The sequence below is a fragment of the Notothenia rossii genome (assembly GCF_949606895.1).
Source record: "Notothenia rossii genome assembly, chromosome: 9".
Taxonomy (NCBI): Eukaryota; Metazoa; Chordata; class Actinopteri; order Perciformes; family Nototheniidae; genus Notothenia; species Notothenia rossii.
In genome coordinates, this window is record NC_136907.1 from 23760601 (window position 1) to 23788530 (window position 27930).

The window sequence follows — 27930 nt, forward strand, 5'->3', positions numbered from 1 at the left end:
TCATGCAGAGCTGCGTGTCGACTCGTCAGCAGCAGCTGACTCTCTCTCCCGTCAGATTAGACTTCACTCGCGTTTATGTCCATATCGATCAGATCCAGCTAGTTCTAGCTAATGATATGACTACCTGCTTATTAAAAGACACCTAAACAATAACCGTCGCTATGCAACTGGGTCAGGCCACACAGTATAGACAAGTTTACGCGCCAAAACACGGGTAGCGCCATAACCCTACACAAATGCACTTCATTTCCGCCGGAAGTATTTTGCACAGCGTCTGTCGGTGTAAACCGGTGTAAACAGTCAGACGGGCACTGGTGTAAACACAGCGATTTCGATGCTAACAGTGATGCTAGCTTGGGAACACGATTCTACTTCTTTGACTGGAGATGGCGTTACTCTCCCCCACCCGAATTCAGTGCAAAACTGGGAGGATAACATGACGACGTGGCCCAGCATAACGTACAGCAAAATTTGCTCCTACTTCGTTCAATCCATGGCAATAGATGGAAAAGCAATGGACAGTCTGAAGGCATATCATAAGGCTGCGCACATTCTACTTTGCCCACATGCTCCCGAAAATTGTTGACGATTTTGTTGAGGGAAGGTTACAGTTCTGCAGTAAATATCTCAGCATTTTAAAACCAAAATAAACTGCCTTATTTAGGTCATGCCCACAGGAGCCAACAGTTGTCTGTTGTTTACATAATGCACAATTTACATGATCTCTTTATGCTGTGCAATATATCATATGTGCCTGTACTGTTTGAGTGAAAATAAAGTTTGATGTAATTTCATTTCATTATTGCACTGTTATTGCATTATTGCATTTCATATGTTCCTTAGAGTGCTACAATTTCTTTTAACACAGTTCATCATTCATATTAAGCTCATACTGTACATAAATAACACTGAATGAATTAATTGTTGAGAGGAAACTAAAGAAATGGCTTCAACAAGAAAGATCACATGTTTAATCCTAACAGGTATTACAAATTAAAATATAAAAGCAGCCCACACAATTACATCACTATGAAAATATTCATATATAATATTAAAAAATACAATGCATGCAGTATTTGTTGTGTTTATCTGTATTTAATGAACAACATGGCTGGGTGCTGGGTGCTGGTTTGTGGTCGTAGCACTCTCTATCTAACCACTCGTTCAGGTGCTTTCTCGAGTGATTGCAACCAACTACCGCACACGTAGTTCCCGAACCACTTTTCTTCATGTTGTAATTGTTATATCCTCTTTGTCTCTGCGATATCAGTGCTTTGTCGGCACAACGGAGCTAGCTAGCAAAACAAACCCAGTCCGCCAAAACGGAAGTGCATTGCATCGAAGGGAGGAGTTCAGGATGTAGAGCGGAAACGGCTCAATAACTTGTGTATAGCGCAGCATTATGCATTTGTTTACATGCCCACCGGAACCCCGAGGCATTACCAACAGATCAACGCACAATCAACCCATACAGCACATCTCTTTCTCCACATTAAGTGTTAGACATTAGAATTGACTATTCTTGTCTGTCACATAAGTGGCGCAACTGAAGCGGTATTGCGCTAAAGGGAAATTATTTTGACCGAAGAGATTTAGATTTGCCTGCTAACGGGAACTCTGACGTCGCCATTTTGTGTGCGCTCGGCTCCTCTCGACTGCTGCTCGGGTCTGCTCGGTCAGCTTCCGGATGAGGAGGCATTCGTTCGACCAACTTACAGTAGATAACATTACAAACATTTTTAACAGGGGCCATAATAGTGTAAATAATGTTTGTTTTGGCAGTTACAACTGAATGTAATGTTTTCTACTTTTTTACATCTGGGAAGGCATTTGCCTTAATCAGGTGGAAAGTGTCTTGAACAACAACTTAAGTATTTCTTATAGCTATGCAGGACATGCAAGAGAGCAAACACAAACAAGAACAAACAAACAAGTGAAATGAAGAATAACATTGAAATTGTACAATATAATATTGTGGTGGTTCATCTTATAATTCAGTCCAGAGAATGCACCAGACAGCATCTAAGGCCTGCAAAAAAAATCGAAATGTTCTAGGGGGAGGCCCCCCAAACCCTTCGTGTGTCATTTCGTCCGTGCGCATTTTTCAGGGCAATCTCTATTGGGCTCAGGGCCATCTGTAAATTAGCTTAGATGGCCCACATGTCATGCACTGGGGATGTTCCGATCGGGCATTTTGGGGCCGATCGCCGGAATCAGTATCGGCCGATACCGATCGCCGATCCGATCGGGTGGGCGGGGCCTATGGGGATCTTCCATTTAAAGTGATGTTTACAACTCAGTTAATGGGGCTCATTTTTATATTGCTTCAGTTTATAATCGTAATGGATCGAAAAGTTCCCATTTTCCAATACATGATGCGCTTCCACAAACAACAAACAACATAATTATTACATTCAAATGAAGTAGGCTACATTATTCAAGTTTACATTAACTCTGGATAATAACACGGGAGAAATGAGCGGAAGCGCTCTATTTTCCTCTCTCCCTCTCCTGACAGTTCGTCAGTACCCGTCTCATGCAGCTCGCTGATCCAGTAATGACGAGTGACCCGACAGTGAAGAATAAACATATTTATTAATAGTTTAGCTAGTTCCAGAGGTAGGCTAGATAAAATAGCTAAGTGTGTTAGGTCTACAGTAACTCTTAGTGTGTGTTTTGCTCCGTTCACCGGTCCGTCACAGCGAGCTGCAGGATTTCTGCTGCAGGATTTTGGGGAAAAATCTAATTGCGATTTTTCTGACAAATATTGCGATTCATTTTGCGATATTTGTTTTTAAGCGACCCAACGGAAGTTTATTGTAAAATGTAGCCATATCTCCGGCTAGAAAGGTCACATCAACATGCTCCCTTCTATAGCACCCCCGCAGCCCGAGCTACGAGTGAAAGAACTAAACTTACATGAAACTTCCGTTGGGTTGCTTTAAAGTCAAGCTTCATTTTAAGATTCACCGTTTAATAGATGTAAAACATGTGATGGAGCATTACTAACCTGACTCAGATGGTTTGTTTCACCAAACCATCTAGGAAAGCTCCATTGGAAGCCATTTGGAAAGGGCAGGCACTTTCAAAAATACTTGGCAGGTGATTGGATCAATCTGCCTTATCACCTTCTATCATGGGCCACTTCTGATTGACTAACAATGGCTGGTACATGTGGAGCACAGCACTTCTGATTGGTGTGGATGACTGACACACAAGAAAAAAACAAAAAAATGGAATAAAAAAAAATCGCAGGCTTTGCGATTTGATAATCGCATCATTTGATAATCGCATCATTTAAAATCGCGATTTCGATTTAAAATCGATTAATCGTTCAGCCACTTGCATCCCAGCTAGACATTTTTGGTTCTAAAAACATTCTGAGAATGTTACATTCATTGTTCTAGGAATGTTTTCAGCGGGAAGTTTTCTTTTGGTTCCTAGAATGTTCTTCTGAAAGGTAGGATAACGTTCTCTAAAAACATTCTTAAAATGTTTGGTGATAACCTTCCTAAAATATTTTTGATAACATTGTCAGAACATTATGCCCTACTATTCTTAAAACGTTTTCAGCAGAAGCTTTTATTTTGGTTCCCAGAATGTTCTTCTGAAAGGTAGGATAACGTTCTTTAAAAACATTCTTAAAATGTTTGGTGATAACCTTCCTAAAATGTTTTTGATAACATTGTCAGAACATTATGCCCTACTATTCTTAAAACGTTTTCAGCAGAAGCTTTTATTTTGGTTCCCAGAATGTTCTTCTGAAAGGTAGGATAACGGTCTCTAAAAACATTCTTAAAATGTTTTTGATAACATTGTTAGAACATTATTTTCAGCTGCAAGTTAGATTTTTTTATGTTGCCAGAATGTTATTATTTTAGAGAAGGATAACATGCTTTATGTTTAAAACATTATGCAAATGTTCTGTGGTAACAATTTACTAAAATATTTTTACATTATTAGAACATAAAGACATAATATTTCTGTAATTGTTCAACTCAAAATTCCTGGGTAACTGGACTGACCACTGTAGTCATTAAGATGATTTGGATAGTTTACTTAACTATTGGAATTTGACTATTAACACATGTACAAGGATGACTCGGAATCAGCTGGTGTAAGTAACATTTGTAACATTTGTCAGAGTGGAGAGTCTGATCTTGGGAGTGTGGAAGGCCTTGGATTCCTCCTGGGAGAGACACAAAAATTAGTGTGAGGCAAAAGCAGGCAAAGTTGTCAAAGAATATGCTGGCAAAAAGCTAAAGCGGCACGCAACAAACCGTTCACGGCAACAATCCGGCAGGGAATGAGTGCAGGCTGCAGGCTTTCATAGTGTGGCTGATGAGCAGGTTGCAGGTGTGGTTGTTTGGAGATTGCTCCCAGCCGTGTAGAGCAGACCAGCAGGCAGGTGGGGGAGAGAGACACACACAGTAGAAACAAACACATACAAACACTAACAGGGGTTTAAGGGACGGGCAGTGATAGTCGGTCCGTTCTTCTATATGTCAGTCTTTGGTTTTCTAAGTGTTATTCGATCCATATGACAATAGAGATATGTGCATAAACAACAAAAACACTTGGGGTATAATGTTCGAACAATGTTATCACCAAACATTTTAAGAATGTTTTTAGAGAACGTTATCCTACCTTTCAGAAGTACATTCTAGGAACCAAAATAAAACGTCTCGATGAAACCATTCCTAGAACAATGAATGGTAACATTCTCAGAATGTTTTTAGAACCAACAATGTCTAGCTGGGAACTCAGACATGCCTACGCAAACATGCAATATCATGAATTACGTGCTTATTTAAAAAAAAAAAGGAAAATGTGGTGACATCAGATATTTTTTAAACAAATGCAACAAGTTTGTTTTTTTAAAGCGCACTACAAATAAATCTGACGTTGACCATGACCATGTTAATATTTCGCATCACAGGAACGTTTTATAAAAAAAGAATAACCTCCTGAAAACATTATCCAAATGTTGCTTTCAAAATGTTCTTTTTTGGTTATCATGTAACATTGAGGGAATGTTTTATAAAGAACATCTTTAATTAGTTACCCAACAACGTCCAAAACACATCCTTAGAATGTTGGAGGCAAAACGTTCCACCTTTGTTAACATATCACATTAAAGGAACATTTTATTAAACACTTTGTCATCTCAGGCCTTAATAACATCCTGAAAACATTTTCAGAATGTTGCTTGGAGAATGTTCTTCATTTGTTATCATGTAACATTGAGGGAACGTTTTATAAAGAACATCTTTACTTAGTTACCCAACAACGTCCAAAACACATCCTTAGAATGTTGCAGGCAAAACGTTCCACCTTTGTTAACATATCACATTAAAGGAACATTTTATAAAAAAACTTTCTTTCATCTCAGGCCTCAATAACATCCTGAAAACATCCTCTGAATGTTGCAGTTAAAACATTATGTCTTAGTTAACTTTAAACCTTATAGGAACATTATTTGAAAAAATAAACATTCTGAAAACATTCTTTGAACATCAGATTAAAACGTTTCTTTAAAACCTTATTAGAACATGACCTACATGTAGGTAATGTTAGCCAAAGTTGTGAGAACGTTCCCCACTAGCTGGGATACCGCTATTTTACTGTTTTTCGGACACCTTAAAATACTGCCAGACCGGTGAAGCCATTTTGGCAAGCTTGTTTTGCCGCGCACAGAGAGAAGTGTCATGTATTTTACGTCATGTGATCGGCTCTCCTGATCGGCCTTTATAGAGAGCACCGATCGATCGGCCGAGAGTGAATATCGGCCGAGAGTGAATATCGGCAGATAACGATCGGAGCATCCCTAATATAAAAGAAAACAGCTAGGATCCATCGTCATACAGAGCATACAATAAAGTCCTCAAAATTATGTTACCAATATATATAATATGTTGGGGCTCACACACAGTTCATGACACAGCCCATGACACAGCCAGGTCAGGACACTCCGCATGCAGCAGTGTAGCAGCCTAATTAATAATATAGAGACAAGCAGGAGACTTGCTCGAGGGGAATTTGAAGTTAAATGGAAGTAGTTGCAAAACCAGTGTGGGAATATTTTGGATTTAAGCCAAATCAACGAGGCGAACCTACGGACTTGAATGAGCCGGGCGGTTTGTCGCATTTGTTTAAAAAAGGTAGCAACAAAAGCTAGCAATACAACCAACCTTAAACTGCACCTGAAACACAACCTACCCATTCCGTGTTCCCAGCTGGGAGCAAACACTGCAGCTGGAGATGGAGAGCCCCCACCTTCCATACAGTTTGCAATCAAATATGCATTTTCTATTTGAGGTTTCGTTTATGCATAGGGTAGATTATTTTAATTACATTTTCTTTTTTGTTTTGTGTATTTTTTACTTTTTGTATTTGCTTGGCAAGCTATTTTTAGAACAATCCCCGCGGGCGATTCACGTTGCCCCTGCGGGACCGTGTTGGCTACCCCTGCCCTAGAGTATATGGAGTCCACCCCCCAATTGAAAACATGGATGTAGGATACTTAATACATTTGCACACTTTTTTTTATGTATATAGTAAACTATGTCGTTATATTTCTGTTTTTGTGGTATTGGTGTATTATACAGAGTTGTTATTTATTCTTTATTCTTTATATTTTGTATTCTTTATATTTTTGTATTCTTTGGAAACTCTATTGATAGTGGTCATATAGTCATGTATATATATATATTCTAGTAGTATGATTTTCAGGCTGGGCTAAACCCTGGGTCTCATTAGATCATAAAAACGCCTACAGGTCCTTTACACCTATGTGTCTAGATTTCTGTCAAAATGTCTAAATGAACAGCTTCCAGCTTCTTTTCTGCTTTTCTTGAATGAATATCTTTGGTTTTGGGAAATGCATTTTTTCTCAATTTACTGACATTTTAACACAATCCATTAGTATATTGAACAAGAAACTACTCAGTAGATAATGAAATAACTGCTCGTTGCAGCCCTAACCTTTACCCTCTCCATTAAAGTGACAGAAAACCCTTTTTTTTAAGTATTTCCAGATCCATTGGGCGCATTACCACATTTTTCAGCGTTGTTCCTTTCTTCTTTTTTTGTGCCTCCAGCAAATATCCAACTGTTCCTACCACTTTTCTTTTTTCTCACTGACAAAGTAAAAGGAATGAGGGTTGTTGTGAACCCATTCCAGAGAGGATGCATTTTCAACCCCCTCTGGTTGAGCACGGTGGCCTGCAGGATTGCTGCTCCGCCCCTCAGTCCTTTAGTAATACTTAGGTTCCAGTGGTCATTGGAATTCCTTTTTACGAGCCCACTGATCAATCAATCCCGTAATTCAATCCCCTGGTCAATCATTTTTAAATTAATAATTTACAAACTGTGACAGAAATGGCTCACAAGCAAAGGCACTGCCCTTACACTGCAAGGAGACCTGCAAGGAATCATTACAAAAAAATTGTGGTTTAAGATGAAAATGAAAAATAAAAGATGTATGCGGTTACTCTTCTTACGCTTCAATAGAACAGAAATGTTAAAGGCCCTGAAAATCTATTTTCCTTTGACTAAAATGTGATGGGATCCTCCACTTTTTTTCCTCACTGTTTTGAAGTAAGCAGGACTCATACACAAAATGGCAATATCCTGTACTTCTGTGCACCAATCAGGATTGTGATGTTGACTTGTTTGGTTACTGTCGATTCAATCTGAAACAAACGAACACCAGTAGAGTCGTAATTAGGGCTGATTCGTTAGTTGTTTTTTTTAACTCTTAGAAAAAATAAAAAACATTCTAACCCTTTTTTTACTTGATTGTTCCGTATTTACTCATGAATATTTAATGTGGCTGTAAACAAGCAAAGTAAGAACATTAGAGTTTAAACAAAAGAAAAAACTACTGTGAAAAAGATGAATAAAAGAATACAAATATAATAAATAAGAACAATTTAGACGGATGCAAAAAAAAGTTGAAAGTAAGAGATGTTGCATTGCTTCTAAATTGTACTGTAGCTTAATTTGGGTGTGCAACTGTAGTTTTCACTTTGTACTCTACAAAAGAGGCATTTCGACTTGGCGAACAACTTTTCTTTTAACACTCATAGTCTTCACATAAAACCGTTACTGTTCATTATAAAAGTGACCATTTATTTGTTCACAGCTCTTTTGAAGTTTTTCTATCTGTCATTTCAGATTGATGCTTCTCATTTAGTGCTCGCGTGCAGTCGGCTATGGTCAATGCTATGGTCAATGCTATGGTCAATGCTATGGTCAATGCTATGGTAAAGCAGCGTAGAAACATTAATAACTCGCCATTTCTAAACTTCGTAGTTTCACGCGAACGGAAGCAATCATGGCTTGTCACAACGCCCACATCGGGTCAGATTACAGCAACACATCCGTGTGAAGCCCCGCCAGGGTGCAATAACCAGCAGCCCACACACACGGCGCCCAGATGGACAGGTTTACTGTGTCTGATTTCCTTCCCTCCTCCTGCCATCCAGCTCTCCTCTCTCCACACTCCAGGCTTTGTGCCTTGTGAAATGAAGTGCGATGATCAATTGCGCTGAACATTTCTCAGAAGGTTTAAAATGGAGTTCTGTGGTCCCGGTCTGCCTCCTGAATCTTTTAACTTTCCTCCACACAGAAAGACAAATGGCTGCCCTTTATGGAACAGCCTTGAGCAGTTTGATTGTTAATACTGTAGGTGTTAAATATCTAAACACATTACACTTATAATTTATGAGCTTTTTACAAAATTACATCAGACCTTTTTTATACAAGTGTCTACTTTCTTTACTTTTAAACTAATAACATTTGGAGCGTCTGACCCCTCTGGGAGTGTTTCACGTGCTTTACAGTCATATGGCCATGGATCTCTTCCAGAAAGCACACTATCTGAGAATAAAGGAATGAAAAGGGTATACAAAAACAGGCCAGGAATACATAACATTTCTTGACTTTGAGGTTATTGGCTTTGTGACTGGAGAGAAGCTTTATGGCAGGGAGCTTTTCAGAGGATAAAGGGAGACAAAGGAAGCTAATCTCACTTAGACGGTAAAATCTGCCATATAGCTAATGAAGTATTATACTGTGGTCAATGAGGTAGAGGCACTGCAGAAAGCCTATGCATGAGTGTGTGTGTGTGTGTGCTTTGTTGTATGAGTGGGGGGGTTGTTTTTCAGGGGGCTGCAGTGATAATGCTGCAATAGGGAAGTGAAGTCTTTCAAGGGAGTGTACGAGCAAAATTGGAAGCAGAAGGCAATGAAAAAAAACCATACAGTATCTTGACATTAATATTCCACTGTCAGTGTTAAATGCAATTTACTGCAGATTTTCTTGAAAAATCTGCACCCCTCCTCTAGCTGTTCGATTATTTGCTTTTACCGGCTTAGTTATTATACCCACATGGCTGATGATTATTTATCAAAATTCAAATTTTGTGAAAGTGGTCATCCCAACAATATTTTCATCAATATCTATTTGGAGGGATTTGGTCAAAAACATTTTATATTTTATAATATTTCTTTCCTTTTTCTCAGCCTTATTCACCATGTTCGTGTATTTGAACTGTTCCTGCCCCTGGTTACCTCATTCATCGCATCCTGGCACACCATGATGCCTCTGAACCGCTAGATTCAATCAATACAGACTTGAAGCGACTATAATAAATATATCTACAATGTGACAAGATTGCTTGTATGCAAAATAATATAGATTTATAGCCAAGTCTCCTTAACTCTACAGAGCTTTTTAGCGCCTTTCAGCTCATTTTTTGTTTTTTTTAGCCTGCAACAAAACTGTTACTGGTTGGTTTTTTTTGCAGCTTCAGGAAGCTGTTTTAATGAAGAATAACCCACACCTGCTGAGCACCAAAACCTAGACTTAGAAACTGCAGTAAATGGTAAATATAGTAGTATTTTGCTTGATTTTAAATATTTACCTAAGGATGTGGTGGAGACAAAACTACTAAAACTGGACTTCTTTAAGTCCCTATCCAAAAGAAAACGGGTGTTATTTCAGGTTTAACCTTGAATGATTACACGACTTTCAAGCCCTTTGCTTTTCTTACAGAAATGAAGGCAAACCTGCCTTTCAGACTCAAATATTTATTTATTCAACTGAATTTAAACCTATCTCTTCACATTTTCATCCATACTGTTGGACACTGATTGTTTTGGGTAAAATATATTTGCTGTACTAAAGTTAATGCAATAAGTCCAAACAAAGACAGATTCTTATGCGTTTTGGTCTCTCATCCATGCTTAACCGGCATTTTTGGACACAGAAAATGTGTCCCTTAAAATCTTCATCCCAGGTTTTTTACAAAAGCACAATTTACGTAAAAGTGTTGCGCCAGAGTTTGCACTGTTATGTCCTTTGTGATGTGTCAAAAATGAGGTGACAGGTGCTTTAACTCCGTGAATCAGAGGTTAAACCAACTTTTTTTATCTCCATTAAAAAAAAGATCCAGATATTCTGAAATCATTGAGATTACACACTTCTCACAGGAGATCTGCTCACAGGTATATCGTTCAAGAACAGACGTCAAAATGGAAAAATAAAGGATTTAAAAACAAGAACATGGCTATGCTGAAATGATTCATCTTGTGAAAGAATTGCATTTTTATTTAGTCCTGAAAAATTGCTGTCGGTGTGATGTTCAGACACAAAGTCAAGGTTGAGTTGCTCTGTAGGCTGAGTCAAGGGCAGGCATTTTGAAGGATGACGACTACATTTCCCATAGCAGGAGAGGAAATGTCATCAGTCCTGGAAATATGGCAGAGCCGCAGTGTTGTGTCATGAGAGAGACAGTGTTCAACTTCACACATAGAATTTTTTTCCCCCCCAGAAACCAAATGATGATTATATCGAGGTCAACAGGTTTAATGGTAGACATAAACACTTGTTGGACTTTATAGATTGAGCTCAGACATTGAACTCTCAAAGAACTCCCCATAAATAGTGAAAACCTTACCATCCAAATACAACAATGATATGAAACCTCCAAAATATGATTTTTAAAATGTCATGGAAATGTATATATTGTTAATTTAATTTTAGATTATGTTTTTTTGCGCGTTGTATCATCACATAACTGTTATATGATATGATACGCAAGAAATACACATTTTTCTTGCGTTCTCCTATGAATTCACAGCAACATGTGTCATTTTCTGCTTAGTTAAAGGGGACCTATCATGCAAAATGCACTTTTGTCTTTTATACATGAATATGTGTCCCCGGTGTGTCAGGGAACTCACCAAGTGTCAGAAAACAGAACCCTCTCTCCTTTTCTCCATACCTGGTTCTATAAAAGCGGGACTGCAACGGATCTGATACAAAATGATACAGATTTCAAATTGCTCTGACAAACGGGTGTTCCGCCTATATGGGCAACTCTCCACCTATCAGGGGAATGAGAGGTTGTGTGGCATGGTAACAGCATGCTAACAGCATGTAACAGCATGGTAACAGCATGGTAACATGACGCTCGTGCCTCGCCCCCCTCCTTTGCAGGGGGGCGTGGTCAGCTGCAGCTCATTTGCCACAGAATCAGCCCTTGTGAAGACAGGGCTGGAAAAGAGTAAATAGAGTGAAATGAGGCATGACTAAAATGCATGATCTGTTCGGTATTTAAAAAAAAAAACTTCACAGACATGTTTTATATAGGTATCGCCCTACAATATATTATTCAAATATAGCATGACTTTAATTCATACAGTCAAACTGCTTTGTGATATTTGGAAAAGATGAATGGTTTTGGGTTAAAAAAAATCTACAGAAGTTGTATTTCCTCAGGAGACTCAGGTCCTTCAACGTCTGCAGCACTATGTTGCAGATGATTTATGACTCGGTGGTCTCCAGTGTGATATTCTTTGCTGTAGTGTGTTGGGGCAAGCGGGGTGAAGACAGCTGATGCCAACAGACTCAACAAGCTCATCAGGAGAGCAGGCTCTGTCCTGGAGTGGATCAGGGAGTCGTTGGCAGTGGTGTCGGAGGGAGAATGCTGAGGAAACTTCTCAGTATTCTGGACAACGGGTCTCACCCCCTGCATACCACACTGGTTTCCTATCGGAGCACTTTCAGCCACAGACTGAGATCACCGATAACCACCACACAGCGCCACAGGAGGTCTTTCCTCCCAGTGGCAATCAAACTCTTTAACTCTTCACCCCTAAGTAAAGGGCACTGAGAACTTCAACACCAACACTATGTGCAATATACTTATCAATATAATTAACATCATTGCAATACACTCGCTGCTATATATATATATATATATATATATATATATATAACTATGTGCAATATTATATTATATTATTATTATTAGTATTATTAATAATGCTATGATAACGTGCAATTACGTAACTGCCACTACGTTTGAATTTTTTTGCACTACTAACTACTAAATACTGCTAATAATAATTGCATTGATTGTTTGACTTTCTATGTTTCTACGTTTCATGTTTATTGTGGATGTTTAATTGATCTTTTTGCTGCACTTTTAGTGTACAGTTTTGCTGCTGTTTTTATTGTGTTTATTGTATTTTGTTACTCTGGCACAACAATTTCCTTCGGGATGAATAAAGTCTTATCTTATCTTATCTTATCTTATTAATTAGATGAATCAATATTTGTGTATAACTCCACAGAGGACTTATTATGCTCATTGTCATGTTAATATTCGTATTTAGTGCCTATACTCTGACATGTCTCCATGCTTTAATGTTCAAAAAAGGTATTTATTTTTCTCATACTGCCTGTTCTGCAGCACCTCTTTTCACCCTCTGTCTGAAACCAGAGCCATGTGCTTTCTGCCGCTATACATTTGTCAAGACCTGCTCTATCATTTTATGCTTGACTCTCTTTTCCCATTACCTCAGGTGCAGACAGTATGGCCGCTCATGGGATCTGTCAACATGAGGACGTATTAAATGATTAGACCTTGTTTATTGTGAACTGGCTGCTTAATATTCATGCAGCACAACGTGATGCTAACAGGACCACACAGAATCAAATGATATAGCTTTTTTATTATAACTACTGCTACGGGTCAGGATAAAGATACACACAATGACCATAATGAGGACCTTTAAAAAGATGGAGTCTGCTCTGTGCTGCAGTCAGGTCAGGTTGACATGGCCAGTTGGATCAGTTTGGGCTATTTCTGTCTTTTTTAGTTGGTGTCGCTGCAGGCAGGAGAGGTTGAACACTGTCCGCTTGGCTGAGTGGTCCAGTGAGGGCGACCCATCACACAAAGAGGGAAGACTTTTTTGCCGGATACATTTTGGAAGGTGAAAGCTCTCACTGAACTGCACCTCCTGTAAGCTGCAGGCCTCTGAAGCTAGCAAGTGAGCAGAAGAAACTGGATATGGTAGTTTGGTTATAACACACTCTGTTGCTCTCTCTCTCACTGGGCTGTTAATTTGTCATTAAACAGGCCATCCAGACATGAGTCATCTGTGAGATTAGTCTTTGTTTTACTGCATGCCCTCTGTCCCTCTCTATTCTTATCCTTTCTAATTTCCTCCCCATCTCACGCGTTTTTTTCTTTCCCCCAGCATGTTGACCTTGTCCCTTATTCCAGCTTGTTCGATTGTGCGATATTGCACAGTGCTTGTGTGCGTGTGTGTGAGGAGACAAAGAGGAAAGGTTGAGGAGAGCAGTGGAGAGGGAGAGAGCAGTGAGGTGTCCAGCACTTAAATTGCCTGTTTATTTCCAGTCATTGCATCAATTACACCATACAGCTTACAAACGGCCGAGCCGAGTGTGTTTGTGTGTAAATGTGAAACAGGGGTGGACTAGAGAAACAATTAAGAATGGTAGATAGATATGGATATTTTTGTGCTGTACTCTGCATTTTTCTGGTTTCATGTGAGTCCCCAAAATATGGGGGGCTGTTACCAGGGAAAGAAACAGGAGGAAATTAGTTAGATTCATGGATGCGAGTGTGTGTTATTGGGCCGGCCTGAGATCAGGAGTGTGCTCCTCGTCTCTCTGGGGAAGGGGGGCGTGTCTGTGACAGGCTGCAGTGATTAGTGGAGCTCGGCGGGCAGAATTTATCAGACTCAGCCAAGGCCATGAACCATTTCGGTCTGCAACGCTGCAATTTGTCTCCCACTACGCGTCATATAACAGCCTCAAAGGCGGCTCGCTTGTGAGCGTTTGCAACATTCAGTGTGCCGTGACTTGAGCATTTCTGATTGGCCTCCTATAGGTATATTTGAATTCATGAACGGTGTTACGACAAGGAGTTTACTACAGGAAGATGTATAGTACAGTATTCCTCTTAATAAAAAATGTTTAATAGTGTACTTCAGTTCTTCTGTGGGCTATAGAAGGGTTGCAGGAGATCTTTTTGTCCTTTAAAGACATTATGAAGAAGTGCTGAAACAAATTGTCGGTGAATCAATAAGCCAATTTGTGGGGCTGCAATTTAGGATGATTTTCATTATTGATCAACCTGACAATTGTATTCTCGATTTTTCTTCTAGTCTGTAAACTGTCAGAAAAATGTTTGTTGCAATTCCTCACAGGTGTCATCTCCAATAATGTCTTGCTTTGTCCAATAATCCAAAACCCAAAGATATCTAATCTAGTATTATTAAAGATTCTAAAAGGTATAAAGTCTTCAGATTGGAGAAGCTGGACCTGTTTAATTAATTAATTAAATTATACAAATTAGTCTATCGGCTAATAGATGACTTGACTATAGCATCAGAATATTCAGCTAAAACTATGATAGCCAAATAATAATCGAAAGTTATTTTGCAATTAAAGAAGCCAGAGTTTCATTGCCTCCAGCTTCTCAAAAGCTCTCTATTAGCTCTGTTTTTGGTCTCCACCATCTCCTGAGGGAAATATATGGCTCTATCTGGCTCTATCTGGCTCTATCTGGCTCTAGCTGCTAAACGCTCGCTGTATTCGCTAGCCTCTATGTGTCATCTGCTTTTTGATGCTAAGCAGGAAGTGTGCAGTGGTTTTATCTGAACTTTTTCTCCCAAAACAACTGCCTGCTGGAGCTAAAACAAGATATAAACAGTGAGAGTGAACTAAAACATTAAAGTTGTGGGCCGGACTGCCAAACCATGAGCTGCAGATCCAGGCGATTATTTCCTCTCGGTTCATCACAACAAGCGACCCATTTTATTTTCACATTGATTCTCATTCTTCAAATTAAAATATAAGCTCCGTCACCTTGGTATCCTTTTTACAGTTCTTTAACCTTTGAAAGATGAAACAGTTCTTTTAATAATCAGGACAACAGCTAAAAGACGAAATGCCAAAGAAAATAATAATTATTTCCTATACTGTTATGAAACCATTAGATTCCCTGTGTTAGAAATGCCAAAGTTAATCCATGTATTAGAGAAAACTTCTTTTAATCAGGCGCTGAGCAGCCAATCATACCGGCCCGACTCATTACTGTCAAAAGCAGAGAGCAGGAAAAACATGGGTGACAGATTTAGGGGCTTGCTTCTCTCCCTCTGGGATGCATACACAGTTTTTATGGTAAGGGCCACAATTCATCACGGGGCAATTAATCAGTGGATACATTTAAATTAACGTTCCAACGTGCAGACCTTTAAAACGGCAACCTCGGCTCGACCTCCACCTCTGTTTTATTCTCCTAACATGCACACCTCTTCCTTTTATTTTTCCTCTCTTTCCTTTAATGCTGGTAGGTCTATTTACTCATCTGTGTTTCACTTAACACCGTCCCACTATGTTTCAACAGCCCTTATTTTCCTCTCTATATTCGTGTATATTACTCCTGTGTATAATCCACTGCTCAATCCCTGCCAATATTTGTTTTGTGGCCCCTATTTCCAGCTTTTTATCATCTTAATATCTTTTCCAACCGGGTAATTTGTCTCCCTATGTCCATTTTTCCACATTTTCTCCCCACCATCTCCTCTCTGGAAAGGCTCAGAATGAAGCCGGAGTGAGCAAAGTGGACATGCGCACAACATAATAAGGGAAAAAAGAGAGATTAATAATGATTGAAATTAAAGAAGACAAGAGGGAGAATGAGATGAGTAAATTGAGCATTACAGGGTCTCTTAATTAACCGTGTAAAAGCTTTCTTATTAGGACTGATGCAGTCCTCAGTTAACGAGAGAGAGAATGCTCTTCCAGTCATCATTGAGACGGGCCTCAGAGGGAATAGTGAAACTACTGAATGTGAAAGAACGAGTACAACTTCAGGACAATGATGGAGAAAAAGGTCTGCGCTAACTGTTCATGTGAAATCATCTCACTTAGCGAGCTTTGTCTCAATTATCTGTCATCTTTGTCATCCCAGCGTACTCCGCCCTCCGCCACCTCCTTGTCGGTGAATAGACATTATGCTCAGCTGCATTGAAAGTCAGATCACATCGCAGGGTATCTGTGTGTGTGTGTGTGTGTGTGTGTGTGTGTGTGTGTGTGTGTGTGTGTGTGTGTGTGTGTGTGTGTGTGTGTGTGTGTGTGTGTGTGTGTGTGTGTGTGTGTGTGTGTGTGTGTGTGCTTCAAATAATTTCCCTGGCAGATTTTGCACCTCTGCTGTCTCTCACAATTAAATCACATTGGGGTAAAAACACACACATTTTAATATTTTATTTGTACCCACACGGAATCAATGACTAAAGGGTTCATAGCAACAGAGAAATATAACCTCGGCTGATCCCGATTGTGTTCACTCCATGATTGGTCATAAGCTGTTTTTTTATTGCAACCTTTCCTCTTTGTCTACACACACACACACACACACACACACACACACACGCACGCACGCACGCACGCACGCACGCACGCACGCACGCACGCACGCACGCACGCACGCACACATGCACACACACACACACACACACACTGACACAGACCACACACACACACACACACACACACACACACACACACACACACACACACACACACACACACACACACACACACACACACACACACACACACACACACACACGAACACTGTGCAATATCTTACAATCGAACACTCTAGACTTTGAATAATAGATAATGTTTGGGAGATATCCTTGTGTGCTTACTTCCTGGAAGTAAGCTGAGAAGAGTACATGTCCTGTTTGTTAAAAAGAAACTCGCAGGTCGATTTTCTTATTGAATCTATACCCTACATTTCAGAGAAATGATTGTATGCAAAGAGAAGTACGATTTTAAGTGCTTTTACAAGATAAAAGGGAAATTGAAGAACCACTTGATCAGCCGTCTTTAGAAACTGTTTGCAAAAAAACTCTTGGCAGCTGATAGGATGAAGGAAGAAGAGCACAACATATTTTCCGTTACAAAAAGCTTTAAGATACATTCTGTTCTTTCAATGAAGGAATTGTCCTTCTGTTCTTTTATAACTCATGGTATAGCAGCATATAGAGTGGTGCAGTGACTTTTATAATTTTTTAATCATAAATCTAATCGATAGATTTATGAGTAGAAAATATTCTATTCCCCCCCGCCCCCCACTATGGATTTATAAACATTCACTAAACAAAAGGGTGGATAAACTGGCAGGAATTCCTGCCTAGCAAATTTACAAAGAAGCCCTTTATTAGCACTTTAGAAATGCTGTTTATTCCTCATTTGAGAAAGACTAATCCAAAATTTGAGTTGGTTAAGATTAAATATGTTGACAGGAAGTCAGCATGGCAATATAGGAGTAATTATAAGATCTGGTGGCAGTGCCAAGTAGGGCTGCTCAATTAATCATATTTTAATCGCAATTACGATTATGGCTTGCAACGATTATGAAAAAAACGTAATCGAAATAAATCGATTATCTTTCTATTATTATTATAACTTTTTTCTTTTTTTTTCAAATACATTTTTTTTTCAAATCGGTTTTTCAGTTGAATTACACTTAAAGTTCAGGGTGATCAACTGTTAAAAACATACTGTTCACATTTTTTTTCTCCAATAAATTGATGTTTTCAAAGTAAATGGATAATCGTTTTTAATAATCGTGATATCAATTATTGACAGTCGAGCAGCCCTAGTGCCAAGGGACTTAGTGTAGTCAAAGAAGATGGTTTTGCCCCATTGGAACTCTGTTGAAAGGGAAATGCAGACCCTTTTCATGTACCTCCTCTCTCTTATGCTGTCACCTCCTACAAAATGCCACTGTGCCACTTGAGGTACTCCTCTTACAGGCCGTAGTTACAAAAGTTAATATTATATTATTTTGTTTGTCAGCAGGATTAAATAAAAACGAATAGCCAGACTTTCGTGAAAATTGTTTGAAGGATGTATCATTTGGCCATGGAAGAACCCATTAAACTCGGAGTGGATCTGAATCACTCGGCCGATTCACTCCTTAGGTTTCACTTTTGTTAACATTTCAGGATAGGATCTTTGTGCTACATTCAAGTTATATCATAATTATCAGAAAAATGTATTCCTGTGTGTGAGTAATAAAATGGTAAAAAGAATGCATTTATATTTTTCTAGTCTTTGCAACAAGTCAACGCTCTTTAAAATGAGTCATCATTCCCAAACACTTATACATATTTAGAGTCTACCATACAACCTGCCTATAAAGGGAGAGCACTTTCACATGCATTCTTCATCATTTGATACCTTGAACATCAACAGAACCAAATGCCTTTTATCAGCACTTTAGAAATGTGCTTTTAAATTCCTCATTTGAGAAGAATATATCTGAAGCCTCAAAGTTGGATGTGGGTAATGCAGTGTAAATATGTTGACGTGAAGTCTGTTTCAATAGCAAGCTCGAGCACATTTTTAAGTGGAGTTTGACAACTGTTTTGTTGCAGTTATTTTCAGGTTGCTCAGCCAGATCGGAGCCACAGCAGTCCAGATGGAAGACAAAGACTGTTGTTACAAGCTGCGTCTGAGTCAGCAGATTTTACACACAGCAAATCTGCTACAGCAGCTTTAGCAATTGGTTGTCTAAGATCAAACTAAACATCCGTCTGGGAAGGTGGGACTGTGCGGGTGTCATTGTGATTGACGGCTCTTGTTAAGGGTGGGATTTCGGAAGGGGGGGAACAGCAGCTCAGGCTCGTCAAGGTCAATCGGGAGGTGTTTGGCAGGAATCCAATTTGAGATTTCAGCTAGAAAATGTGAGATACGCAACCCAACCTGTGTGTCAGAGCTGGGAATCTAAAGGTCAGTTAAGTGTCATGGCAAAGATAGGAGGAATTATGGGATGTGGTGACAGTGCCAAGGGACTTAGTGTAGTCAAAGAGACCGTTTGTCCCCATTGGACCTCCTTGGAGAGGAAGATGCGGACCCTTTTCATGCTCCTCCTCAATCTCTGCGTATAGTGTCATCTCCTACAAAATGCCACTGTGTTTACTTGAGTTAGTCCTCTTACAGGTCATAGTGAGTTACAACGTTATTACCGACGCCAAGGAAGCTTGTTGGTCTTTTTGTCAACAGAGTGACATAAAAAACTAATGGCCAGATTTTCATGAAACATGTTTGAAGGATATGTAATTGGCCATGGAAGAACCTACTCATTCAGTGGATCTGAATCACTTGGCGGAAACACCCCTTAAGTTTCACTGTTGTTAACATTTCCAGATAGAATATTTGTGCTTCATTCATGTAATGTCAAAAATAATGACTTTCTCAATAATATGGTAAATGGAATGCAACCACTCAAGCACTTTACAATAACACAAGTCATAATTCGCACACATTTATACATAGTTAGAGTCTACCATACAACCTTCTTATCAAGGGAGACCACTTTCACATGCATCAGCCATCATGTGGCCTCTTGCAAAAGGACACTTTGACGTGTTGATTGCAGGGTCTGGTGAGGGAACCCTCCCATTGGTCACGACTGCTCTTTCTCATTGTCCACACCTACGTAAAAAGCAAAACATCTTCTTTGATCATAAACAAACCCAAGTCAAACCCGTCCGAGGAGCATGTGAATGCAGATTTGGGAGTTGGGCGCTCTCCGAGTGAAGTTCTAGCTATGATTATAAATCGGTTGATGTCCTCAGAATGTGTTCGTTTGTAGCTGAAACAGGTGTTACAAGTTGCCCTTTCCTCTGACATCTACGTTGAACATAAGCACCATCTAACCACACCCTTGTAATGCCCTTGTTTGTCGCTTTAATTTGGCTCAGTTTGCTGCTCTGCCACCTGGCATAGAAGATGTTTAATCACAGCACATTGTTTTAATGATAGTATAGTGGAATTAAATCATAGGCGAGATCCTCAACAGGAAAATATTATGCAGCTGTTGTTTCAGTTCCAATTTAGGTACAATATCACATACAACTCCATGTCCTCGTTAGAGGTTCCCAGGGGGTAGTGGGAGATTTGAAAGAAGAAAGATAAGTTGGAGGTAAAATCAACAGGTGTTCAGAAAACAATGGTAAATAGTTATTGCAGTTTATCTCACTGATTTGTCCCAATCACCAACACAATCAACAATTTTGCAGCAACTGTTGTGACACACAGCCCACAAAGTCAATTACAGTTTTTCTCGTTCGCTAACACACTTTTTATTTTTATTTCTCAGAACACTAAACACAATTCACAAAACCACACACCCAAAGTGGAAAACACCTCATTTCTCCTTCTAAGTGAAGAACTGCACTCAAAACTACATAAACACTTGCCAAATGCAAACTTTAGCACCAAATACAACACACTTCATTCATAATACTAGATTGTTTGACCACCCAACTACACACTGCTGAGCATCATCTAAAGCACTTTCATCTTTTATGGGCTATGCTCTGTACATAGAGGTTTCTGCAGATAAAGATTGCTTGAGTATACAGAAATACAGTAAATGAAGAAATACAAATGAGTTGTTGAAAAAAATTACATTGTATTCAAAAATAACATTGTGCAACATGCATGTCAGCACATAGTTACTATGCTTCGGATTTCTCTAAGTGTGATGGCATTGATTGCCAACACCAAGTTTGTAGCTGCTGCTTCCTGTGTCTCATTGAAAATCCTTATCCTTCCACCTGCACCTCTTTTTTTTCAGTCCTTCCGATAAACAACAAATATATAGTGGTTGGTCAGTGTCTGCGTTGCATAAAAGTAAGTTTACCACAGTAAAGTGTGCAGGATTTGTGTACAGTTATAGTATGCAACATGCCAACAATTCAGTAACAGTAATGAAGTAAATACGTTTCACACAACAGATATAAGCACTGATTTATCATGAATTATGCAGAGCTAAAAACTGGTAACTAACCTGTTTTCAAGTCTAAGTGTCCGGATTACAGAGGCGGCAGTAAATCGGCTTAGATTAGGCTGAACCCTGTGTCCAGCCTCTCTCATCGTCAAACCATGGTTGATAACATTTAATTTCATTAGAGAGTATTCTTCGTTGTCCACTTCGTCTCCCTCCAGCTCTACCTCTACCTCTCATTCTTCCTCCTCTCACTCTCACCCACCTCTTCCTCCTCCTCTCACTCTCAGCTCAGCTCTTCCTCTTACTTCCATGTTGGCTTCCATTGTTGCTGTAAGAAAGTACTCACCTGTGGTCTTTTTATAGTGCTAACATCCTGATTGATGAGTCAACAATTATGCGATCAGGTGTTTGGTCAGGTGGAACGTGTTTCTTGATCATTGTTCCATGTGTGAGGCATTTTGAATATCATTGTTTTAAACCAGCTAACACGTGACTTTATGTCAGATTTCTGTGTCTTACGTGGAGAAACGTGCGCAGTGCTTTGGAAAAAGTGCAATGTTGATTTGCAAATTGTGTGAAAAGCTGAAAACGTGTTTAGAGTTTTGGAGATTTGAGGCGATGTTTTGCTCTTTGAGTGTCAGTTAAAATAATTGTGCTTTATGTATAATTTTTGTGTGTTAGCAATTGAGAAAAACTGTAAGGAACATAAAAACTCTTTGCAATTAGCTTCACAAATTGCACTCATTCTCTGAGTCATAACTCAGATCAAATCAAGCTACTACCCTAACTCTAGATTCAGCTTGACTTACCATTTCAGAGAAATATAAAAAACGACAATGTTCATATCTAATAATTTTCCTTAATCAACAAACAAGACTAATTTCATTAGAACTTGCCCTGACTTGCCCCTTGTTTTTTGTTTTTTTCAGTTTTCTTCAGTAGAAAAGTAATCCAGTGACAGCTGTCTGGGTACAAATAGAAATGGCTAATAGTTAATTTAACATACTTTTATTAGCACTCTATGCGGGCTATGGCTGTGTCAACAGCCTTATTCAACGGCTTGAGTGTGGAAGATATATGCACGGCGGCGTCTTGGTCTACGCCAGGCCCCTTCATAACGTTTTATGTCTTGGACATGTCTGGCTCCTTCTCTTCGCCTGTGCTTGCCAGGGCAACACATTACTGGTGAGAGGGGGGGGGGGGCTGTGGGTCAGTAGGTGGCTGACCCCCCCCTGGGATAGAGTGCACTTATGTTTTTACCATGCTCCTTAGGGACCTGGGGAACATGATGCGCAGTAAGCTCCATGCAGAGTCTTCCGCACTATTTTTCCAATGCACACTCTACACGAGGTAAGCGTGTGTGAGTGTGCCTTATCCAAGCTGCGGCCCCGACTTCTCCACGGTCACAACCGGATTGGAGGAAGTGGGGGTGCGGTGGCTGTGCGGTGGCTGTGCGGTGGCTGTGCGGTGGCTGTGCGGTGGCTGTGCGGTGGCTAGACTGGTCAGGGGCAGTGTGATGGGTCGATGTTGTTGGACGACAGGGCGTTTATACATCGGGTCTCCACCCGACTCCATAGAGTCCAGTAGAGGGCGGAGCCTGTGTGATATATAACTAGTTATATAAGCACAGGTGGAGCCCTCGAACTGTGGGCCCTGTCTTTCCTATGCCGCTCGCTGAAGAAGGTGTAGGATGACAGTCGGGAGGCGTAGCCGACGTATATACTGTGGGCCTGCGCGCGCATTCAGGTAGGCTCGCCCCGATTGGCCGGCTACGTTTATGCAACTCAGTAGGTGAATGCCCGCATAGCATGATAGAGAGTAGTACCCATAGAGTCCAGTAGAGGGCTCTGCCTGTGCTTATATAACAAGGGTTACAATATTAGGGTTACAATACGTAACCCCCCGTTTCCAAAAGGCTAGAAGCAAAAACTGGGAAATCTTTACTTTATAACCTTATGACTTTCATGCTAATAAAGGTATTGATTTAGCATAAACGAGGATGCCATTAAATTCTAAGAAAAAAAAATCTATTGGCAGATTTTTTGCTTTATATTTGGCGATGAAAACCACTTTTTCAAACCGTTTTTTGGGTTTCTTTCTAATAAATGTAATCTCTGTGATCGCAAATACACATCTGATTTTTTTCTTTCTTAAATAAATGTAATGAAAGTTTGGCAAATAAAAATCACATCATTTAATCCTCTAACCAAGAGTAGATTAAGAAAAGTAATAAAGATAAAAAAGTGCAACACTACATACAGTGACATACAGTAAGGACATGCATGGCAGTTACGCAAAAAGAAAGAAAGTGTAATGCCATTAAATATTCATCAGAACCAGTTGACATGTGAGTGGCACTGACGGTCATCTGCGTCCCCTTATGATTTTTCTGTCACTCTCTTTCTGCACAGAGAACTGATCTGAAGCCGGTGGAGACAACTGATCGACACCAAGGCTGAACATAAAAACACAGAAGAAGGAGCTGTGTCTGAAAAAGCACCCCTACGCACCAGAGTTTATGGACTGCATGTCAACAAAATCCGGAGAAAATACAGCCCGCTGACTTTGAAGGAGCCGTGTTGGAAAGTTTGTGCAAATGGTGTCAGAGCACCTCCTCCCCTGGAAACCTCACAAAAAGTAAGCATGTATTCAGGTACCCCTCCTGTGAAATATCAAGAGTTTATACCTTTTTCTGTGATCAAACCATAGCAAAGTATTTTGAATTTGAAATGCTCATCTGTGCTGTATGTATTGTCACCTTGTGCTATTTAAACCCTATAGCCCAACATGAAGTAACAGAACATTTAAGAGTGCTAGGCATCTGTTTCTTTAAAAAATAAATACCTGGAGTCAGCTGGAAATCCTAGAAAGGCAATCCTCAACAAATAAGAATATTTTTCCACAACCTGCAATGAATTTTCTACTGCAAAAAAAATTAAGCTGTTTATTTTTCTCCAATCCAAACAACATGGTTGCTGGTAATGACATTTCTTTGGAGCAGAACTCAGTTATACTGATGTTTCTTTCCTATATTTTATATTGTCATACCTAGTATTTTTGCTTCTGTTTTACAAAAGTTACATTTTGACCAAAATTCAATATTTTATGAATAGTTATACCGATGTTTCTTTTCTATATTTTATATTCTCATAACTAAGTATGCCTTACTATTTTATTCTTATTCAACAAAAGGTACATTTGGACCAAAATTCAACATCTTATAAACAGTTATACTGATTTTTCTGTCCTATATTTTATATTTTCATGCCTTATAATGCCTTTAATATAATGTTTTTACGAAAATATTGCAAAAGAAACTCGCAACTAGGGAAATTCACAACTGGGGAAACGGTTGAACAATTATTGTTAGAAAATATATTTTCACTGCAAAAGGAATGTCATTCAGTCCATAAGTGAAGTCTCTTTAGAATCTGGGTTTTTTAAAATCAGAAATTATTATGTTTCAGAGTAATGAAAGCTTAGTGCTGTGTCTGGAATGAATGTGCTCCCGCTATTTAAACACCATCTATTGTTAAGCTAACTCAATGAACCTTTGTTTTAGGATCAAGATTTCTAAAGCATTAGCCTACAACAGACTTCTATGAAACCCCCAAAATGCAATATAATTTCTGCTCTGAAATAAGACAACTGTCTCTGTACCGGCAATTTCCTTTCTTCTCTGAAATAAAGGAAGTTCCTCTGGTTCAACTCCAAAAGTTACGAGACCTTAAATCTAAAGCCAATAGAAACAAAGCCAGAGGAGCACCTTGGCTGTTGCACCTTTCTTAATGGTGCCAGTAATTAAACAAGAGATAAATGAAGCCGTTAAACAAACTATCACTTATCAACGGTTAAACAGTGGCCAATAAAGCTCATTTTCTCCTTTTGGGCAGGGGGCCAAAAACAATCAGTAACGAAACGAAATATACTAACTCCATGATACCTCAATTTGTTTTTTAGTTCCAAAGCCAACACATATTGGTTTACAAGGACAGGATTTATTTGTTTTCGACATTGGTGGAAGAAGTACTCTTATTTTAAATTAAAGAAGCACTTCCAAATAGTAAAACCACTCTTGTTACAAGTAAAAATCCCGCGCTTGTGATCTACCTTAAGTAAAAGTACAAAGGCATTGACATGAAAGTTTACTTAAAGGTGTAAGTACTCAGTATTATGTAATGTTATGTTTATTTATTAGTTAATTAACAGGGAGATTGCACATTATTAAGTTAGACCTGTTACATAGTACCTTACAATTGTACTTAAGTAGCATACTTGAGTTAATGTACTTTGTGACATCCCAGTTCTGATTTTCGTATATAAACCATGCAAAAATAACCAATAATTCTGAAGCAATAATATTTGAATCTTTAAAAAAGATTTATCAACAATAATACTTGTTTTGGAGTCCAGTCCGACCAGCTTTCTGGGGTAAAAGTGACACTGTGAAGTCATAAGAGTGTGAAGAGTTTTCAATGAATGTATGAGGTGTCTTAAGATCTGAACACTCCCACAGCTGATGTTTCATGCAGTAGAAACCCACACTGACATACATACACACAACACACGCACACACGCACGCACGCACGCACGCACGCACGCACGCACGCACGCACGCACACACACACACACACACACACACACACACACACACACACACACACACATCGAGGAGCCCAAGTGGAAGATCTTTTCTGAGCCCTGGAGGCGGCCTGTATCTATCAATCCACTGTTATTTTTCATATTGTGAGAGACAAACTTAAACAGCTTCAAACACAAACAAAAGGAGCGTGATTGCTTTTAATACACATCTCCAGCTCAGAGAAATACCTGCGCACATTTTCTTCAATTCCTTAATTTATTGGTTCTGTAATTCATTTTGCAAAGTTGAATTGCTACAGAAACGAAGATTTGATAAGAGAAGTGGGGTTTTAACAAGATGGGATTTGCCAACATTTGTTATTTAATCAGTGAAAGGCAAGCATTAGTTTGCCTTTTTAGATTTCTCTTGTGGCGATATAAAGACTGTATAAAATGGGATTAAGCAAATGTTGCATCGACAGGAGTTAGGTAGAGGGAAAGGGAAAGAGATAGAGAAGCTGCAACAGATTCAATGCTCTGGAATAGAATATGCAGAGAAACATGGAAGATGGAAACATTAAAGGGGCTATATTATGCTTCATGGGTTTCCCTTTTCTGTGGTGTGTTATATTGGTTTCTGTGCATGTAAATGGTCTGCAAAGGCCTGAGTTTCTACAACACTATGTAACACTCACATTTATAGCCAGCGTATGTGATGTGCTAAGGGGCGAGACATCTCTAAGCGGTTGACCAATCACAACAGAGCCGGCCAGCTAACTAATCAGAGCAGACTGGGCTCTGGTTTCAGACAGAGGGTGAAAAGAGGCGCTGCAGCACAGGCAGTATGGAAAAATAAAGAGCTTTTTGAACATTAAAGCATGGAGACATGGAGGCACAAAATACAACTTTGAAACCTGAAAATTAGCATAAAAGGGCCTCTTTAAGGCAACAGTGAAAAAACATGATTTTAAGGGATGGTGTGAGGATGAAGGATGAGTTGCTCTCAGTCAGCATCCTCATTGTTCCCACATGTCACAAATACAAGAAAGAGTGAGAAGACACATCTTGAGATACACAAGTACTTTTTTCAATCAAGGCAGGATGAGATTGGTTCCTCAGACATCCACACTGCACGCATGGAAACGTGCACCAACATGTTTTGATTTTGGGGAGTACAGTGTGGGATTGGCAGTAAGTGTAAATTGTGCTGTGGAGGGTGTAGATGAGAATATGAATGAGCCGGCAGGGAGGTGAGTAATACAGTTGATTGGGAGCAGCAGGCTGAGTCTGAGATCATGGCAGCAACATGTGATGGAAACAGATCTGCTTGTACTTTCTATTTTGGTAGATGGGGTTGTAGGATGTGAATGTGAATTTGATATAAATTCTCCATGTTGCCTAAGTGTTTCAGGTTAGAAGAATTTGTACTGTTTTCTGTAGAGAAAAGAGAAATGTACGTACAAATTACAATTGAAACAAGGCAGTGGAAATGGCATTGCAACACATTGCAGAGAAATCTAACACAAAACTAAATATACTGATAAATCTGCAATAATATAATATAAACTGATGTATCGTCCTATTTCTTTAACACACAGCTTTACTGTGAAAATCTGTATTGGAAAATTGTTCAATCTTCCTTTGCTGGAATATAACAAAAAACCTTTCCTTTGACATAAATGAAAACAAAATAATGATGTGGCTCTTTAAATAGAAAAACAGTCCATTGAAGGTCAAATGTACTTTTAATGGGAACATTACTTTTAGTTAGACACAGAAACACAGACCTGCTGATAAAAAGCACAATGCGAGTTCCTCACGATTATTTTTAATTATTTTTGAATAATACAGCCACATCTGATTACATTTAGAATGAATGATTGAATTGCATTCAAACAAAGAGGAAAGATGCAGTTGTTAATATTTCAAAGTTTCCTCAGTTGCTGCTGTCGATGTGTGAAGGTGTTTCCACTACATGACAGGGGGATTTAGCAGCAGTGAAGTGATCAGTTTACACTACACACCATTTTAGCAGTGGTGAGATTACAGCTGTTCTAATCTCCAGTATGGCTGGCAGACATAACCTGACAGCACTGCTATATTTTTCTTGCTCGTGATGCTTTTTCTGATGTGGGTACATTTGAAACCCTGGAAGCACAGCCTTGTCATGTGAGTCAGCCACTGGTGCCTCCCAGAACCCTGCATTTATATAA

The 27930-nt window shown here is 39.3% G+C and overlaps 1 protein-coding gene across 2 annotated transcripts in view; it reads left to right on the plus strand.

Annotated features, from left to right (window-relative positions):
* Positions 1-27930, plus strand: part of flrt1a (fibronectin leucine rich transmembrane protein 1a) — a 51201-nt gene that overhangs the window by 12277 nt on the left and 10994 nt on the right. For both annotated transcript variants that reach the window (XM_079651746.1, XM_079651745.1), the window contains exon 2: positions 23548-23773. The gene's annotated coding sequence lies outside the window, so the exon portion shown is untranslated. The remainder of the gene's footprint in view (positions 1-23547; positions 23774-27930) is intronic.